This window comes from Sardina pilchardus, chromosome 1, assembly GCF_963854185.1.
Source record: "Sardina pilchardus chromosome 1, fSarPil1.1, whole genome shotgun sequence".
NCBI lineage: Eukaryota > Metazoa > Chordata > Actinopteri > Clupeiformes > Clupeidae > Sardina > Sardina pilchardus.
Genome location: NC_084994.1, coordinates 1,929,756 through 1,937,478, shown reverse-complemented (window position 1 = coordinate 1,937,478; position 7,723 = coordinate 1,929,756). Strand labels below are relative to the sequence as shown.

General features: G+C 45.2%; 1 long non-coding RNA gene across 1 annotated transcript; it reads left to right on the top strand.

Annotated features, from left to right (window-relative positions):
* The first annotated feature begins 1,384 nt into the window (after positions 1-1,384).
* LOC134081218 (uncharacterized) lies at positions 1,385-4,041 on the top strand. Its single transcript, XR_009939520.1, has 3 exons — positions 1,385-1,413; positions 2,500-2,653; positions 3,689-4,041. It is a non-coding gene; the product is annotated as an uncharacterized LOC134081218 (long non-coding RNA).
* The last annotated feature ends 3,682 nt before the right edge of the window (positions 4,042-7,723 follow it).

Genomic DNA, 7,723 nt, shown 5'->3' with positions numbered 1-7,723 from the left:
GAATCATTGCTCAACTCGGTGTCACCGCGATATCCAGTTTGCTCATCAAAGGGCTTTATCCACTCCTCATACACTTCCTCATCTCTCAAGAAAACCCAGCCATCATCATCATTCCCAGCCCTGTTCTGAAGTCCCCTGTTATCTCTCCCACCTCTCCTGCCACCGCGACCGCGAGTGGCTCTGCCTCTGCCCCCGCTTACGTTCAGCAACGGGTTTAAAGACGCACTGCTATCGCTACTTTCAGCCCTATTCAGACCACCAATGCTGCCTCTACGACACCCACCAGCCCTTCTACGAACACTTCGCCCACGGCCACGTCTCCCCCTGTGATCAGCACTAGAGCTGGGAGCAGAGTTGAACTCGTGTGTATGTTGGTGAACACTGCCGCGCACGGAGGCACTGTGGCCGGCTTGGTAAAACGAGCGAACACTAACGCTGGTCCCAGCGCTATTCTCACCACTCCTGCCACGTCTAACACATCCAGTATGAATGCTCTCATCTATGTTGGGCAAAGGGTCGTGTGTGTGTATGTGTCTGTGTTTGTGCTTGTGCATTCTCCTCGCTTTGCCTAGCATCTCCACACGTTGCGTCTTTGCCTAGCAAATTACTAGGCAAAGACGCAACGTGGCTATCAGGCTTGCTAAACGACCGACCATCATCTCCCAAAGTCAGATTTTCTCCTTCAGAATCAGAATCGGCGAAGAGGAGACCTATCACGTCAGTATGTGTAAACTTTTTGCTTGCCATTTCGTTTAAAATCGTGCTAAAATCCAGTAATACCGCTTCTGCTAAATAGCTCCGTGGCTCACTATCTCCGGTTTCTCATCCACGAATTTGAGTGGGATTTCCTCGAACACTTTGCATTGAAACATGACGTCATTGTGCTCTCGGGTCGAAGTATGGGATGTCTGCCAACTAGTGGTGGGGAGTACATATGAGATTTAGCACTCTACTCGGAGATAATAGCTGTTTTATTCAGTAATAAATGATGTCGCAATGTGGCGACTTTGGCGCCTAAAGGGTTAACTTTTAACAAAATTCAGTGTGTTCAATTGACCGTTCACAGAAGCTCTGCTCCCTTAGTTACTGTTGCTATGCCCGTCAAACTCAGACCGGAGTTGACTAGAACTTCAGTGGTCGCTGTAATTTTCTGTAAAAGGTCACTGCCCAAGAGGCAGGTTGGGTGACAATTTAATCTAATTTAAGATAATTACAGAGAGCATGATCAAGATCGGAAGCCATTACTCTCGGTATCAGTGATGCATTGACCCCATACACGCCGTTTGATTGTTTCAACTCACATCACTATAAAAATCCCATGAAACTGGACAGAAACATTCAGAGACATGGGATGTGTGTTTGAATATGTTTCTGTCATTTTACAGGTGATTCAGGAGACTCCAAAGACTGAGGGTATGTTTCTCAAAGCCCATATTTCTCTGCAGAGCTTCCCCTACAGCTTTAGCGTGTATATTATGTATAAAATGCAAGCGTGGCTCTACTCACTCCTCACGCGTCTCAGACTTCCAGTAAAAAAGGAGTGATCACTCCCTGGACAAACTGCAAGGCTGCAAGAGCGGATAGGGACACTAGGGGCAGGAGGAAATATTACCTTTTTGCGATAAAACTGGTCAGTCAAGCAAAACGATTTCTATGCGATTTTATGACTATGAAAATGTTGAATAGGGTCTCTTTAAAAAGAACAGTAGTGGGCTATAAGCCCATCAATGAACTAAATGTGCATCTATTGCAACAACTGAACTGCCTACCCTCTGCACCCTCAAAACAATATAGAGGGAATGGACAGACAGCAGCCTGTAGAAAGAGAGCTCTGCATTCTAGCAGCATAGCAACTCTTTCCTACAGTATTTTGATTACGGAGGATGGTTTTCCTACCCAAACACCAAACGTTGTATCTATGTTTTATAAGCGAGCAGACTCAGAAGAGCCATGTGCCCTGTTTGTGTGCCATCACAATGATTTTGGATGTGATTTAAACATGAACGCTTTAGGGAGCCTCTAGTAGTCAATGTTGTTAAAATGTATTTGTTTTAACAGTTAGTGTTGACACTAGTTTAGCTGTTTCAATAGAGTTGGTGTCGGAAGTCATTTGTGTTTGGAAGGATAAGGGTAGTTTTATCACAGTTAACATTGTTTCTGACAGGTTTGGGTCTAAAGGGTAAGTGTTGTTTTTACACAGTTAGCATTTGTTTCTGACATGTTTAAAATGGTAAAAAAAATGGTGTTTTTACACACCATCGTTTAGCTGTTAAGGGTCAGTGCTGCTTGAACAGAACTAGCTTTGTTTCTGCCAGAGTTAGGCACAATTTCACACTAAGTCAGATTTGTTCGTACAGCCGTTCAGAACTAGCTTTGTTTCTGCCAGATTTAGGCACAATTTCACACTAAGTCAGATTTGTTCGTACAGCTGTTCAGAACTAGCTTTGTTTCTGCCAGATTTAGGCACAATTTCACACTAAGTCAGACTTGTTTGTTCAGCCGTTCCAGGAAACGTGGCGATCGCCTCCAGCAAACTGGGGAGCAGACCCACCATCACCACCTGCAGCAACTGCAGGCAGCGTGTGGAGACTAAAGTCCGTTACACAAAAGGATGTTTCTCTTGGAGTATGTGCAGCCTAATGTTCTGTTTTGGGTAAGCACACCACACACACACGCACACACACACACACACACACACACTTACACTTACACTTACACTTACACTTACACACACACACACACAGACACAAACACAGACACAGACACACACACACACACACACACACACACACACACACACACACACACACACACACACACACACACACACTTACACTTACACTTACACTTACACACACACACACACACACACAGACACAGACACACACACACACACACACACACACACACACACACACACACACACACACACACACACACACACACACACACACACACACACACACACACACAGACAGACAGACAGACAGACAGACACACACACACACACACACACACACACACACACACACTCACATACAGGAATGCGTTCATTATTATAACAATACCAATAATGTCAGGAAAAAAATCTCACTCCTCCTCTCCTCCCTCAACACACTCCTCCTCTCCTCCCTCAACACACTCCTCCTCTCCTCCTCTCCTCCCTCAACACACTCCTCCTCTCCTCCCTCAACACACTCCTCCTCTCCTCCCTCAACACACACCTCCTCTCTAACTCACTCCTCTCCTCCCTCAACACACTCCTCCTCTCCTCCACTCCTCCCTCAACACACTCCTCCTCTCCTCCCTCCACACACACCTCCTCTCTAACTCTCTCCTCTCCTCCCTCCACACACACACACACACACACACACACACACACACACACACACACACACACACGCTGACCTCTTTTCCCTCTTGCAGGATAGTGTGTGGATGCTGCCTGATCCCACTCACACACACACACACACACACACACACACACACACACACACACACACACACACACACACACACACACACACACACACACGCTGACCTCTTTTCCCTCTTGCAGGATAGTGTGTGGATGCTGCCTGATCCCACACACACACACACACACACACACACACACACACACACACACACACACACACACACACACACACACACACACACACACGCTGACCTCTTTTCCCTCTTGCAGGATAGTGTGTGGATGCTGCCTGATCCCTTTCTTCTCAAAGAGCTGCAAAGACGCCCATCACTCCTGTCCTCAGTGTAATGCTGACCTGTGTGTGCACAAGAAATGCTGCTGTTAAATCACACACACACACACACACACACACACACACACACACATTTACTGATCCCTTTCTTCTCAAAGAGCTGCAAAGATGCCCATCACTCCTGTCCTCAGTGTAATGCTGACCTGTGTGTGTACAATAAATGCTGCTGTTAACAACACACACACACACACACACACACACACACACACCTAAAGAAAAGCTAAGAGCAGTACAAAGACCTCCTCATAGCCTCCATCTAAATATGTCAGATAGCAGCTAAAAACTGTAAGCCATTTTGGAGTGTAGCGTGGTATGATGAACCTGATTGCCGCGTGATAATTCTACGAACACCGTAATTCTGCTGATTGCTGATTGAAATAAAAAAAATGAATTTATTGATTTGTAATTCTGTGATTCACAGGGTGAAATGAAGGCCTGTAGCAGTGGATAATGTAATAACGGCCAATAATGTAATAATGATCAATAACGTAATAATCATATTGTCATACAGACAATAATGTAATCATTTGCCAGTAATGTAATACTATTTCTTAAACAATAATGTAAAGTGTAAAACTGCTCAGTTTATGGTCTGCAACATTTCGAAAGAAATCTAAGTTGAAGCATATTCTAGATGGCTACGAGAATGCACATGTAAACAGAATGAACGGAAGTTGGAAATAGTGTCGTAATGATACATATTTCCCGGGTTAAGGAATAAGGAGGATAGGCACATCATCTGCAAAGCGGGGGATATGTGCACGAGTGTCACAGGTCTACAGAGTGCTACCCTGGTCACATGGGGTTCGGGAAATCGGCCTGCTTCTACAGGAAACAGACGTGTGTGGTTAACAGCTGCGATGACAGGAGTGGGTGATTGATTATTATGCCTGGTTGCTGTTGTTCTGTGATGACAGGAATGAGTGATTGATTATTATGCCTGGTTGTTGTTGTTGTTTTTATGATTACTTGAGTGGATGATTGATTAGTATGCCTGGTTGTTGTTGTTGTTGTTTTTCTGTGATGATAGGAGTGGGGATTGATTATTATGTCTGGTTGCTGTTGTTGTTCTGTGATGACAGGAGTGGGTGATTGATTATTATGCCTGGTTGTTGTTGTTCTGTGATGATTGGAGTGGGTGCTTGATTATTATGCCTGGTTGTTGTTGTTCTGTGATGACAGGAGTGGGTGATTGATTATTATGCCTGGTTGTTGTTGTTTTGTGATGACAGGTTGTTGCTAATGTTCTGTGCACTCACATCTAGAAGCCAACTAGAATAGAATATAATATATACTTTTTTGATCCCGTGAGGGAAATTTAGTTCTCTGCATTTAACCCAATTTAATTTTCACCGAATTAGTGAACACACAGCACACAGTGAGCACACAGTGAGGTGAATCACACAACCCAGAGCAGTGATCTGCCTGCCCAACCAGCGGCGCTCGGGGAGCAGTGAGGGGTTAGGTGCCTTGCTCAAGCCCTCCGGTTACAAGCCCGAAGCCCTAACCAGTAGGCCACAGCTGCACACACACAGACACATTATACACACACACAGACACATTATACACACACACACACGCACACACACACACACACACACACACACACAGACACATACACACACACACACTACACACACACACACTACACACACACACACACACACACACACACACACACACACACACACACACAAAGCCCTAACCAGTAGGCCTCGGCTGCCCACTGTGCATGAAATGGGGTTACAGGCAGGACTGTTGTGATGAACGTTTTTAATGTTCAATGTTTGCAAACTTTGAAGAAAACAATAATTCAAACAAAATAGTATATATAATAATCTACAAATATTATAATATCTAAAAATTATAGTCTAATAATTAAATTCAAAATATCCATACACATAGCATACACTTTTAGTGGATCCAAAATACATTATAACATGCCTGATCACAAACACAGATCATGCATCACCATTTAAATTCACATTATAACCTCCCTGACTGCGTCCATACATGATGCATTATGGCTGATTAGATATATGAGGCATTATAGATGGCTGATTAGATACAGTACATGCTATACCATAACATGATACATACATACAGGCTACAGTATGACTGATTAGTGTGTGTGTGTGTGTGTGTGTGTGTGTGTGTGTGTGTGTGTGTGTGTGTATGTGTGTGTGTGTGTGTGTGTGTGTGTGTGTGTGTGTGTGTGTGTGTGTGATCTACACCAAGGACACTGACATATCAGGTCCAACCCAAAACCCAGCATAGAGGGGCTCATCAGTGAATGTGGTGTGGAACGTGTGCAGGTGTGTTCGTCTATCAGAGGAGACGCTGTAGAAGGACAGAGTGCCGGCCTCGCGGTCCAGGTACACTCCTGCTCTCATGGAGTCTTCCTGAGGGGCCAGCAAAGGCAGGTTGACTTCATTGTGGATGGCGCTGTAGTTGTTGCCATGACGGCTCAAGCACCAGGACAGGGTGTTGCGTCCGAAACCGGACTTCATGTCCCCTTTCCTGCTGATGCTCTTGTAAGACACGGCGACCAAGATCAGATTTACGCTCCACTCCACCTCCCAGTAGCAGCGTCCAGTCAGGGCCTCCGCACAGAGAACCTGGTGGCAGCCGCCACCAAACCTGTCGGGGTGATCAGGGTAAGGCTGCGGGCTTCCCTGCCGCCGCACTCTCCTGTTGCCCTCAGACAGACACAGAAGCCTGTGCGCAGTGTTCGGATCCAGAGTGAGCTTACAGGCATCTAAGTGTACACACACACACAATTTACAGCAATTTACAAAAATGTTTGTACTGATATAAATAGTTTACACACACACATACACACACACACACACACACACACACACACACACACACACACACATTTTAACCATTTATGTATATTCACATGAAGAAAATGGTACAGGGACACAAATATTAAGGTTGCAGTCAGTGGCGTAACAATAGTAGGTGCAGCAGGTGCAGTCGCACCAGGGCCCGTGACCTCCCAGGGCCCGTCGCTACCCCCGCCCTGCCTTTTTTCTTCTTTTAGAACTTCACCATTAAGAATCAAACTATCAAATAAAAACGGCTAAATCAAATTTACCATCTTTCCTTGTCGTCATACTGTTTCGCCAGCTTATCTTTCTTTCTACTGAGATACAGCAAGGATATCTGGGTAGCTACAGTAGGCTTAGCGATTTGTTGCGATTTTTTGAATGGATAGTGCGGCTGCACATTTCAGTCATCGTTCAGTCATCGAGCGGCTGCAAGAAGCGGCAGGAGCGTAAAGAGCAAGGGGAAGGGTGGCCAAACTACTACTAAGATCTATTTTTCAACTTGCCAAAATGCTGGTGGTAGATAATTTACGACAGTGTAACATCCACATTCGGGGAAGTGTGTAGCTAATTGCTCTCATGTTTCTGACATTGCGTGTGACTGTGACAACAGCTGAGCGATCTTTTCCCAAACTCAAACTTATTAAGACTTAGCCTACCTGAGGAGCAGCATGGGGAACTAGAGGCTCAGTGGGTTAGCTATCCTGTCCATTGAAAATACGAGAGCCAGAGCATTACATATTGGGAACATCGTTGACGATTTGGCACAACCAAAGGTCTCACGGCCTAATTCACGCATATTGGGGATTGTATGCATATATGATTTCATTTGGTTTCTGCACGGTTGAATAAGTTAGGCTAAATTAAGTTTCGTTTCTGCGCAGTGCGAGTTTATAAGCAAGCAATCTACGCTTACAGTTTCAGCAGAGGGTTGAAGAAGTTTTAGCGCATTGGGGGCCAGATGTACTAACACAGCGCTAACAGCGAGTTTTTGTATACGCACACTGCGAACGCTGTGCTTCGCTATATTGCGCGGAATTTACTAAGCTGTCACTTCATTACGTTAACAGAGGTCATCCCCGCCCGTTCCCGCCCCCTCTTCAACGCTAACTGCGTGTG